Consider the following 13379-nt stretch of genomic DNA (forward strand, 5'->3'; position numbering starts at 1 on the left):
GAGTTGCCCTTGAAAGGGCAGCTGCTGTGAGAGACCTCTCAGCCCTACCCACCTCACAGGGTGGCTGTTGAGGGGGAGGAAGGGAAAGGAGATTGTAGGCCGCTCTGAGCCTCTGTCCTTGAAAGGGCAGCTGCTGTGAGAGCCCTCTCCAGACCCACCCACCTCACAGGGTGGCTGTTGTGGGGGAGGAAGGGAAAGGAGATTGTAGGCCGCTCTGAGCCTCTGTCCTTGAAAGGGCAGCTGCTGTGAGAGTCCTCTCAGCCCCACCCACCTCACAGGGTGTCTGTTGTGGGGGAGGAAGAGAAAGGAGATTGTAGGCCGCTCTGAGCCTCTGTCCTTGAAAGGGCAGCTGCTGTGAGAGCCCTCTCCAGCCCCACCCACCTCACAGGGTGTCTGTTGTGGGGGAGGAAGAAAAAGGAGATTATAGGCCGCTCTGAGCCTCTGTCCTTGAAAGGGCAGCTGCTGTGAGAGCCCTCTCAGCCCCACCCACCTCACAGGGTGTCTGTCGTGGGGGAGGAAGGAAAAGGAGATTGTAGGCCGCTCTGAGCCTCTGTCCTTGAAAGGGCAGCTTCTGGGAGAGCTCTCTCAGCCCCACCCACCTCACAGGGTGGCTGTTGTGGGGAAAGAAGGTAAAGGAGATTGTAAGTCGCTCTGAGACTCTGTCCTTGAAAGGGCAGCTTCTGGGAGAGCTCTCTCAGCCCCACCCACCTCACAGGGTGGCTGTTGTGGGGAAAGAAGGTAAAGGAGATTGTAAGCCGCTCTGAGACTCTGAGATTTGGAGTAGAAGGCGGGATATGAACTCAATATCATCATCTTCGTCCTCTTCCTCCTCCAACCTCATCCAACTTGGCTGTTCTTAAACAACCACCCACCTTTCCTGGAATATCCAATATTTAAGGATCCCACAACCCCTCAAGAGCCACACCTGAGCTAAGCTTCAGAATGAACTGAGTCTCCCAGATATTTTACCCCAGAAGGCCTCCTTCCCTCCTTTCCCAACAGGCTTCACAATTCTACCCAACCAAGAATTGCTAAGAAGTGAAGCAGAAATCCTCCATGCGTCTTCCTTGCTCGTTCTTTTGACATAATCATGACGGATACTCACTTGCAGTCAGTTCACTTGTGAAGGAAATACTCTTTGGAGATCCTCTTGAGAAACTTTCCGGCCTTCCCTTGGATGTGAGATCTTTGTCTGTCTCCACCAAACTCTCTCTTACATTCCCTGGTTCTTTGGCAGAAAGAGAGAGAGAAAGTGATCATTCTCATATGAAGAAGAAGATATTGGATTTATATCCTGCCCTCCACTCCGAAGAGTTTCAGAGCGGCTCACAATCTCCTTTACCTTCCTCCCCCACAACAGACACCCTGTGAGGTGGGTGGGGCTGAGAGGGCTCTCACAGCAGCTGCCCTTTCAAGGACATTGGCTCAGAGCGGCTTACAATCTGCTATAATATCTTCTCTCCCCACAACAGACATCCTGTGAGGTGGGTGGGGCTGAGAGGGCTCTCACAGCAGCTGCCCTTTCAAGGACAGAGGCTCAGAGTGGCTTACAATCTCCTATAATATCTTCTCCCCCCACAACAGACACCCTGTGAGGTGGGTGGGGCTGAGAGGGCTCTCACAGCAGCTGCCCTTTCAAGGACAGAGGCTCAGAGCGGCCTACAATCTCCTATAATATCTTCTCCCCCCACAACAGACATCCTGTGAGGTGGGTGGGGCTGAGAGGGCTCTCACAGCAGCTGCGCTTTCAAGGACAGAGGCTCAGAGCGTCCTACAATCTCCTATAATATCTTCTCTCCCCACAACAGACATCCTGTGAGGTGGGTGGGGCTGAGAGGGCTCTGTGAGACTCCCACATGAAGGGTAAGGGTATAAATCTAAGCTCCTTCTCCTCCTCCTCTTTCTAAAGCTCCTTCTCCTCCTCTTTCAAGGACAACCTCTGCCAGAGCTATGGCTGACCCAAGGCCATTCCAGCAGCTGCAAGTGGAGGAGTGGGGAATCAAACCCTGTTCTCCCAGATAAGAGTCCACACACTTCACCACTACACCAAACTGGCTCTGGAGAAAGAAAGAAAGAAATCCCAAGACAGGATAGAAACCTGATCAACACCAAGGCCCATAATCACACTATATGCAAGGGGGACGGATCCATTCCAGATCACACCCAGAGCAGGTTACAGTAATTCCATCTGTGGGAAGTGCTGCTGGGGGGTGGGTTTAGATCTGTTAGGCACTAGGGAATTTTCTGGGACAGGGGTGTCGAACTCATTTGTTATGAGGGCTGGATCTGACATAAATGAGACCTTGTTGGGCCGGGCCATGTCGGGTTGGGCTGAGCCATGTTGGGCCGAGCCATGTGTGTACCTATTTAAGTTTAGGTAGCAAAGATATAAACTTTATAAAGACAACATATATATAAGTTAAAACATATATTAAACTTAAACATTCAGTCTTAAAGGAGCTTTCTTTGTATTTCTCCCATGGGATTCAGGGAACTGGGCAAAGGAAGCTCTGGCTCTTTCCTTCCTTCCCCAGGAGACTGGGGTGGGGAGAGGAGCCTCAGCCAATAGAAGGAAGAGTGGCTTGGTTTAGTAGCTCTGCTGCGCAATTGAGAAAGCCTGGAAAAACAAGCTCTGCCTCCCCCCCCCTTTTGCTTCCCAAGGGAGGAGCCTCAGCCAATGGAGAAAATAGAGGTTTTGCTCTGTAGCTCCTTTGCAAGCCTTGCAAAGCAAACTCTTATGTAGAAGGAAGCAAGATATAGGGAGAAGGAAGCAGATGACAGCCAGTTGCTCAGGGGCCTGATAGGAGCCCTCTGGGGGCCTGATACGGCCCCCGGGCCGCATGTTTGACACCCCTTTTCTGGGACAAGCCAAACCTATACAAAAGAAGCAGGCTTCACTTGAACCAAAAGAGAAACAGGCTGCTGGTGATTCATATAAAAGAAGTGGAAGAACAGCTAATAAATTAATCCCAGAAAATGAAGAGCCTCCAGTTCAGACAAGACAGTCCAAAGGCATGACTGCAGAAACACTCAGGGTAATACGGACAGGAACATAACAGAACGAGAGTAAAGTTCAGACCAGAACCAATGTGTTGCAATTAAATCAAGAGTTGCCAGCTCAACATTAGGAAGAACTTCCTGACTGTTAGAGCGGTTCCTCAGTGGAACAGGCTTCCTCCTTGGGAGGTGGTGGGCTCTCCTTCCTTGGAGGTTTTTAAACAGAGGCTAGATGGCCATCAGACAGCAATGCTCATTCTGTGAATTAAGACCAGATATCTCCCTTGCCCAATGAAAACAATGTACTTAATTACTCGAACACATGAAAAATACACAAAACCTCCAGAGGAGCTAGTTGGCCACTTTGTGAGACAGGATGCAGGACTAGATGGGACTACTGGTCTGATCCAGCAGGGATCTTCCGATATTCTTATGAAGGCCTCAGCCTCTCTGCCCTGTTGTTGGCATTTGGAACTAGTTGTCCATTGTGTGAGACAGGAGGCTGGTCTAGATGGACTACTGGTCTGATCCAGCAGGGCTCTTCCGATATTCTTATGAAGGCCTCAGCCTCTCTGCCCTGTTGTTGGCACTCAGAAATAGTTGTCCATTGTGTGAGACAGGAGGCTGGTCTAGATGGTCTACTGGTCTGACCCAGCAGGGCTCTTCAATGTTCTTATGAAGACCTCAGCTGTGCCCTGTTGTTGGCCCTCCAGAGGAACTGACTGGCCATTTTGTGAGATGGGATGGACTAGATGGACCACTGGTCTGATCCACCGGGGGCTCTGCTTATGTTCATCTGTTCTTAAGGATATGTTGTAAAGACTGGCTATAGAACAATTAGAATCCGGCCCCTTCCAGAATCTTTCTAAGGGTCTCTCATCCCTGCCTTGGCCTCAGGCCAGGTCACCCTCGCTAGTTTGGGTGATGCCCCTTGGTCAGTTGCCTTGCGTCTGTCTCCTAGTCATACTGAACATCACTGGGTATACTGGGCCACCAGTAGGAGGCAGGTAGCTGGGTAGGCATCAATGCAACATTTCACTGTTCAATATTTTGATCTATTCATCATCCCCGTGGCAGCAGTTTGCATCTTTATTTATTTTAACAAATGTATATCCCGCCCTCCCCTGATGGGCTTAGGGCGGCTAACAACAGTTAAAAGCAACATCAAATGTTAAAAAAACAGAATATGCAATAAAATAATTTCCTTCCATTTTACAATCATTAAACGTTCAAGATGCACGTTGACGTTCTGGTTATTCTGATGTTCTAGTTTCAATTATATTGGTTAAGAACATAAGAGAAGCCATGTTGGATCAGGCCAATGGCCCATCCAGTCCAACACTCTGTGTCACAGAAGAACATAAGAGAAGCCATGTTGGATCAGGCCAATGGCCGATCCAGTCCAACACTCTGAGTCACGTAAGAACATAAGAGAAGCCATGTTGGATCAGGCCAATGGCCCATCCAGTCCAACACTCTGTGTCACAGAAGAACATAAGAGAAGCCATGCTGGATCAGGCCAATGGCCCATCCAGCCCAACACTCTGTGTCACAGAAGAACATAAGAGAAGCCATGTTGGATCAGGCCAATGGCCCATCCAGTCCAACACTCTGTGTCACAGAAGAACATAAGAGAAGCCCTGTTGGATCAGGCCAATGGCCCATCCAGTCCAACACTCTGTGTCACAGAAGAACATAAGAGAAGCCATGTTGGATCAGGCCAATGGCCCATCCAGTCTAACACTCTGTGTCACATAAGAACATAAGAGAAGCCATGTTGGATCAGGCCAGTGGCCCATCCAGTCCAACACTCTGTGTCACAGAAGAACATAAGAGAAGCCATGCTGGATCAGGCCAATGGCCCATCCAGCCCAACACTCTGTGTCACAGAAGAACATAAGAGAAGCCATGTTGGATCAGGCCAATGGCCCATCCAGTCCAACACTCTGTATCACACAGTGGCCAATAATTTACATATATATATACATATATATACACACTGTGGCTAATAGCCACTGATGGACCCCTGCTCCATATTTTTATCTAACCCCCTCTTGAAGCTGGCTATGCCTGTAGCCGCCACCACCTCCTGTGGCAGTGAATTCCACATGTTAATCACCCTTTGGGTGAAGAAGTACCTCCTTTTATCCGTTCTAACCCGACTGCTCAGCAATTTCATTGAATGCCCACGAGTTCTTGTATTGTGAGAAAGGGAGAAAAGTACTTCTTTCTCTACCCTCTCCATCCCATGCATAATCTTGTAAACCTCTATCATGTCACCCCGCAGTCGACATTTCTCCAAGCTAAAGAGCCCCAAGCGTTTCTTCATAGGAAAAGTGTTCCAAGCCTGTAATCATTCTAGTTGTCCTTTTCTGCACTTTTCCTAATGCTATAATATCCGTGAGATTGTCGGTGCTGTGGAATAATAGCCGCCTCCCCTTAACTGTTGAAAGCAAGTTTGAACAGTTCGAACTTACAAGCCCTGTGAAACTGTGGCAGGTCCCACGGGGTCCTGATGTTTTATGGGAGGGCATTCCACAGAGCGGGGGCTATTACTAAGAACGCTTTGGCTCTGGTGGTAGGCAATCTAAAATCTTTTGGTCTGGAGATCTTGAGGAGATTTTGGGATCCTGAACACAGTGCTCTCTGGGGCACATATGGGGAGAGGTGGTCCTGAAGGTAGGCAGGTCCCAGGCCATGTAGGGCACCTATGAAAGATCCTTACCCAGAGAGGCCACAGTCCCGTGGTTCTCCAGCACGACTTCCGTGTTGCGAGCTCTTTGACTAGGATCCAACAGGGCCCACTCCGCCTTGTTGAAATACACGGACATCTCCTCAAAGGAAAGGGGATGATAGAAGAAAAAGCAGATTCTCTCATCAAAGATCTTGCCAGACAGAAAATATATATTGTCCTCGCATCTACACATTTTGGCAGTTGATCTTACAGCATATTTTTACAACAACAGGAGACATGGTTCTTGTCAAGCCAGAAATCCTCTTGCTATCTATTCTACCAGTGGGCTTTGGAAACAAAAGTAAAAATATTTTGATCATATTTATTTATTTTATTCCACTTATATCCCGCCCTCCTCGCCGAGGCGGGCTCAGGGCAGCTCACACAGACATGCATGTGCATGATTCAACGTAATAGTACAGCAATAAAACCATAAAACTTAAGAGTAAAATAGACATAAAATACGTTAAAAAAATGTTTCGGTGCCATGATCTCACATTGTCCAATTTTATAATTCTCTGTAGAGCAGATCTTAAGTTATCCTCTCTGCAACTGCTATGCAGCAGATTGTTGTTGGTGGTTCACATGTTACTATCAACTGTAGTGGCCAACAGCCTAGTTCACAAATGCCTGATGGAAGAGTGCTGTCTTACAGGCCCTGTGGAACTGTATGAGCTCTTGCAGGGCCCTGACCTCATTCCACCAGCATGGGGCCAGTACAGAGAAGGCTCTGGCTCTAGTTGACATGAGCCTGGCCTCCTTAGAAGAAGAAGAAGATGATATTGGAAGAAGAAGAAGATATTGGATTTATATCCCGCCCTCCACTCCGAAGAGTCTCAGAGCGGCTCACAATCTCCTTTACCTTCCTCCCCCACAACAGACACCCTGTGAGGTGGGTGGGGCTGGAGAGGGCTCTCACAGCAGCTGCCCTTTCAAGGACAACTTCTGCCAGAGCTATGGCTGACTCAAGGCCATTCCAGCAGGTGCAAGTGGAGGAGTGGGGAATCAAACCCGGTTCTCCCAGATAAGAGTCCACACACTTAACCACTACACCAAACTGGCTCCTTAGGGTTGGGGATTGTAAGTAGATTTTGTGATCCGGACCGAAGTGCTCTCCAGAGAACATGTGGGGAAAGGCGGTCCCTCAGGTATGCATGCCCCTGGCCATATAGGACTTTAAAGGTAAGAAGAAGATGATATTAGATTTATATCCCACCCTCCGTTCCGAAGAGTCTCAGAGCGGCTCACAATCTTCTTTACCTTCCTCCCCCACAACAGACACCCTGTGAGGTGGGTGGGGCTGGAGAGGGCTCTCACAGCAGCTGACCTTTCAAGGACAGAGTCTCAGAGTGGCTCACAATCTACTTTCCCTTCCTCCCCCACAGCAGACATCCTGTGAGGTGGGTGGGGCTGCAGAGGGCTCTCACAGCAGTTGCCCTTTCAAGGACAGAGGCTCAGAGTGGCCTATCATCTCCTTTCCCTTCCTCCCCCACAACAGACACCCTGTGAGGTGGGTGGGGCTGAGAGGGCTCTCACAGCAGCTGCCCTTTCAAGGACAGAGACTCAGAGCGGCCTACAATCTCCTTTCCCTTCCTCCCCCACAACAGACACCCTGTGAGGTGGGTGGGGCTGGAGAGGGCTCTCACAGCAGCTGCCCTTTCAAGGACAGAGGCTCAGAGTGGCCTATCATCTCCTTTCCCTTCCTCCCCCACGAAAGACACCCTGTGAGGTGGATGGGTCTGGAGAGGGCTCTCACAGCAGCTGCTCTTTCAAGGACAACCTCTGCCAGAGCACCAACACCTTGAAACGAACCCGGAATGTGATAGGCAACCAGTGCAGCGCTTTCAGTACAGGTTGAATGTGTTCCCGTATAAGAAGGCCCATTAACAACCTGGCAGCTGCGATCTGCACCAGTTGAAGCTTCCGGGTTTGAGCCAAGGGCAGCGCCATGTAGAGGGCATTGCAGTAATCCAATCGTGAGGTGACCATGGCGTGGATCACTGTCGCCAAGTCGCTGCGTTCGAGGCATGGCGTTTAGAACCTCTGACACCTTAAGAGCAACTGCAGGAACAAACTACCCCTCAGAAAGAAGGGGTGCCCAGGCTGCCCCCACTGATTTTCCCTACCTGGACTAGAGGTGCAGCAGCTGTTTCCCTTCTTCTGCAAAACTGATGGCTGAACACTGCTTCTTCACACCCTGAGAGTGAGAGAGAGAGAGAAAGAGAGAGAGAGAGAGAGAGAGAGAGAGAGAGAGAATGAAAGGAGGAAGCATGGGTGTTAGTATGGATGGGCATGAACTGGGAAAATGAAGTTCAGTTCGGGGCACGCCCGGTTTGTGAACTAAGAACAGTCAGACTTTTTGGGGCTAAACAAACTGGTTTAAGAAGATGAAGAAGAAGATATTGGATTTATATCCCGCCCTCCACTCCGAAGAGTCTCAGAGCGGCTCACAATCTCCTTTACCTTCCTCCCCCACAACAGACACCCTGTGAGGTGGGTGGGGCTGGAGAGGGCTCTCACAGCAGCTGCCCTTTCAAGGACAACCTCTGCCAGAGCTATGGCTGACCCAAGGCCATGCTAGCAGGTGCAAATGGAGGAGTGGGGAATCAAACCCGGTTCTCCCAGATAAGAATCCGCACACTTAACCACTACACCAAACTGGCTCTTCTCTTAAGAACATAAGAGAAGCCATGTTGGATCAAGCCAATGGCCCATCCAGTCCAACACTCTGTGTCACATAAGAACAGAAGAGAAGCCATGTTAGATCAGGCCAGTGGCCCATCCAGTCCAACACTCTGAGTCACATAAGGACATAAGAGAAGCCCTGTTGGATCAGGCCAATGGCCCATCCAGTCTAACACTCTGTGTCACATAAGAACATAAGAGAAGCCATGTTGGATCAGACCAGTGGCCCATCCAGTCCAACACTCTGTGTCACATAAGAACACAAGAGAAGCCATGTTGGATCAGGCCAATGGCCCATCTGGTCCAACACTCTGTGTCTATCTGAGCCGGGGTGGTCCAGGGGGGGAGATCCCTCTGCCGGCTCTTGATGGGGTGTCACTAATCCCAGCCCCCAAGGTCAAGAGCTTGGGTGCGCTCCTGGAGTCCTCTCTTACAATGGAGGCCCAGGTAGCAGCCACTACTAGATCCACCCTTTTTCATCTTCGGTGGGTACGGCAGTTTGCCCCCTTCCTGGAGCACAACGACTTACCACTGGTGATCCATGCTACGGTCAACTCAAGAATAGATCACTGTAATGCTCTCTACATGGGGCTACCCTTGGCGCTGACCCGGAAACTACAGCTAGTGCAGAACACTGCAGCGTGGCTGCTAATGGTGCTCCCCCGGTGGGAGCACATTTGGCCAGTGCTGAGAGAGCTGCACTGACTACCTATTGTGTTCCGAGTCCGTTTCAAGGTGTTGGTATTGACCTTTAAAGCCCTCTATGGTCAGGAGCCTGTCTATCTGCAGGACCGCCTTTCCCCACACGTTCCCCGGAGAGCACTGCGTTCAGGGACAAAAAATCTGTTGTCTGTCCCTGGACCAAGGGAGGCTAGGTTGTGGCAGACACGAGCTAGGGCCTTCTCGGTGGCAGCGCCAGAATTGTGGAATACTCTCCCAGAGGCCATAAGGGCCCTGCGGGATCTTTCTACTTTCCGCAGGGCCTGTAAGACCGAACTGTTTCGACAGGCCTTTGAGACCTAACCTAATTTGGGAGAGAGCTGCCACTTTACACCGTTACAGAGTACCATGATCACCATTTACATTTATATCTACGTTAAATTATATTATAGTGATACAGCACCAAAAATGCAATGGAATGTTTTAAATGTTTAAGTGTTTTAAATAATTTTAAATTGCAGTTTTTTATTGGTTAAATTGTAAAAATGTATGTTGTTAGCCGCCCTGAGTCCGCTTGCGGAGAGGGCGGGATAGAAATTTAAAGTAATAAATAAATAAATGAATGTATAAGAACATAAGAGAAGCCCTGTTGGATTAGGCCAATGGTCCATCCGGTCCAACACTCTGTGTCACATAAGAACATAAGAGAAGCCATGTTGGATCAGGCCAATGGCCCATCCAGTCCAACACACTGTGTCACATAAGAACATAAGAGAAGCCATGTTGGATCAGGCCAATGGCCCATCCAGTGCAACATTCTGTGTCACATAAGAACATAAGAGAAGCCATGTTGGATCAGGCCAATGGCCCATCCGGTCCAACACTCTGTGTCACATAAGAACGTAAGAGAAGTCATGTTGGATCAGGCCAATGGCCCATCCAGTCCAACACACTATGTCACATAAAAACATAAGAGAAGCCATGTTGGATCAGGCCAATGGCCCATCCGGTCCAACACTCTGTGTCACACAGTGGCCAAAAAACCCCCAAACAAGTGCCATCAGAAGGTTCACAAGTGGGGCTAGGAGTTCTTCTTCTTTGCCCCCCCAGCACCAAGAATACAGAGCGTCACTGCCCCAGACTGTTCCAATTATATACTGTGGCTAATAACCACTGATGGACCTCTGCTCCATATTTTTATCCAATCCCCTCTTGAAGCTGTCTATGCTTGGTTTGGTTCATTATGTGGTAGAATGCCCCCTCCTCTGGTATGCTAGAGATACCAAACTCACAGAGGATCTCTGGCTAACTGTCTTCTACCAGCCCGCCAAATTTAGTGAAGATTGGATTTACGGGGTCAAAGTTACAGCCCCCCACCCCCCAAAAAATGTGCCCCCTGGAAAGTGCTTTCTGAGGAAATGTCAAGCACAAGCTCAGGAGGTTTGGGAGCATACAGAATAGACCCTGTGCAAGCTAGAGACATCAAATTCGCAAGGAACCTCCCCCAGGCGCTGCTCTGTATGCCCTCCAAGTTATGTGCAGATTGAACTTTCAAGGTCTGAGTTATAGTCCCTCAAAGAAGATGCGCTCAAGAAAAATGTCAGGTGCAGGTTCAAAAGTCTATAGAATGGACCACCTGCAGGCTACATGCACCATGCGCACAGGGAACTTTGTCCTATCACCCGCTCCTCTACAATCTCTCCAAGCTGGGGGTTGCTTATATTTCTGGGGTCCCAGTTACGGACCCCACTCTAAAAGGTATCCCCCAGTGCGCTCTCTCTGGAAAAGACAGCCGCAGTTTTAGTTGCAAGAGTCTATGGAACAGCTCAGGAGCAAGCCAGTCACCCCAAACTCAAAAGGAAACTTCACCTCAGTGGAGTCACTCAAAACAAGTCAGGCATCCTGCCCCCACCCCATGCTCACAACTCTTTCACAAACACCCTGGGTGAAACATGAAGGTCCAGCATATATGAAGCACTCAGTGAATTCTTCTGCTCTGAAGAGGGGAACAAAACCACCCTTGTTGAGCTGACTGGGCAACCCCGAATTCTCCAAAGGCAGATTTTGAACAGCAGAAAGGCAGCCGTGACAAGAGACCCCACAGGGGCTCCCCAAAGTAATCCCACAACAGTTTGGGGGGCAACCCAAGCCACAACTGGCAAGAAGGGAAGCGAGCCCACAACCCTCACAGTTCTAAACCCCCCAGGAGTGAAACACAGAAGTCCAGAGCACTCCCATCAATCAGGGTATACATAAGAACGTAAGAGAAGAAGACTGCAGATTTATAACCCACCCTTCTCTCTGAATCAGAGACTCAGAGCGGCTTACAATCGCCTATGTCTTCTCCCCCCACAACAGACACCCTGTGAGGTGGGTGGGGCTTACAATCTCCTATGTCTTCTCCCCCCACAACAGACACCCTGTGAGGTGGGTGGGGCTTACAATCTCCTATGTCTTCTCCCCCCACAACAGACACCCTGTGAGGTGAGTGGGGCTTACAATCTCCTATGTCTTCTCCCCCCACAACAGACACCCTGTGAGGTGAGTGGGGCTTACAATCTCCTATGTCTTCCCCCCCCGACAACAGACACCCTGTGCGGTGAGTGGGGCTTACAATCTCCTATATCTTCTCCCACAACAGACACCCTGTGAGGTGGGTGGGGCTTACAATCTCCTATGTCTTCTCCCCCGACAACAGACACCCTGTGAGGTGGGTGGGGCTTACAATCTCCTATGTCTTCTCCCCCCACAACAGACACCCTGTGAGGTGGGTGGGGCTTACAATCTCCTATGTCTTCTCCCCCCACAACAGACACCCTGTGAGGTGGGTGGGGCTTACAATCTCCTATATCTTCTCCACCTGCAACAGACACCCTGTGAGGTGGGTGGGGCTGAGAGGACTCTCACAGCAGCTGCCCTTTTAAGGACAACTCCTACAAGAGCTACGGCTAACCTGAGCCCATTCCAGCAGGTCCAAGTGGAGGAGTGGGGAATCAAACCCGGTTCTCCCAGATAAGAGTCTGCAAACTTAACCACTACACTAAACTGGCCATGTTGGATCAGGCCAATGGCCCATACAGACCAACACTCTGTGTCACACAGTGGCCAAAAAAACCCCAGGTGCCATCAGGAGGTCCATCAGTGGGGCCAGGAAACTAGAAGCCCTCCCACTGTGCCCCCCCCAAACACCAAGAATCCAGAGCATCACTGCACCAGGCACAGAGTTCCAACAATACACTGTTGCTAATAGCCACTGATGGACCTCTGCTCCATATGTTTATCCATATATGTGTTTTATATATATATATATATTATGTGTATGTGTTATTTTATGAATATTTTGTATTTTATTTTATATGTGTATATTTTTATTCTGCAGGAAATTGGAAACACACGTTAAGCTGGCCAGACCACCCTCAATACGCCAAAGGCAGTTTTCTGAATTACAGAAAAAGCAGACATCTTTAGAGTTCCAACAGGGGCTCCCCAACATAACCACACAACCAGGCCTTTTTTTGTATCAGGAACTCCTTTGCATATTAGGTCACACACCCTGGTGTAGCTAATCCTCCAAGAGCTTACAGAGCTCTTATTTCAGGGCCTACTATAAGCTCCAGGAGGATTGGATACATCAGGGGTGTGCGGCCTAATATGCAAAGGAGTTCCTGCTACAAAAAAAGCCCCTCCCATGACACTTTGGCAGGCACCGCCTGGCAAACACTAGAACCCGACAAGGTACTTGAAGGGCTGTCATCTAGAGGAGGGTGTGGAATTGTTTTTTGTGGCCCCAAAAGGTAGGGCCAGAACCAACGGGTTAAAAATAAAATCAAAAGAGTTTCCGGCTCAACATTAGGAAGAATTTTTTGCCTCTGTCTTCACTGTGGAAGACGAGAACTTTTGCCTGCCCCAGAACCACTAATTTTGGAAGGGGTGTTGAAAGACCTGAGTCAGATTGAGGTGACAAAAGAGGAGGTCCTACAACTGATAGACAAATTAAAAACTAATAAGTCACCGGGTCCAGATGGCATACATCCAAGAGTTCTGAAAGAACTCAAAGTTGAACTTGTGGATCTTCTAACAAAAATCTGTAATCTTTCATTGAAATCTGCCTCCGTTCCTGAGGACTGGAAGGTAGCAAATGTCACCCCCATCTTTAAAAAGGGTTCCAGAGGAGATCCGGGAAATTACAGGCCAGTCAGTCTGACTTCAATACCGGGAAAGTTGGTAGAAACCATTATCAAGGACAGAATGAGTAGGCACATTGATGAACACGGGTTATTGAGGAAGACTCAGCATGGGTTCT

General features: G+C 49.3%; 1 pseudogene; it reads right to left on the bottom strand.

The window, feature by feature from the left end:
• Positions 1 to 13379, bottom strand: part of LOC132571738 (oocyte zinc finger protein XlCOF6-like) — a 317052-nt pseudogene that overhangs the window by 173640 nt on the left and 130033 nt on the right.

The sequence above is a fragment of the Heteronotia binoei genome, chromosome 5 (assembly GCF_032191835.1).
Source record: "Heteronotia binoei isolate CCM8104 ecotype False Entrance Well chromosome 5, APGP_CSIRO_Hbin_v1, whole genome shotgun sequence".
Lineage (NCBI taxonomy): Eukaryota > Metazoa > Chordata > Lepidosauria > Squamata > Gekkonidae > Heteronotia > Heteronotia binoei.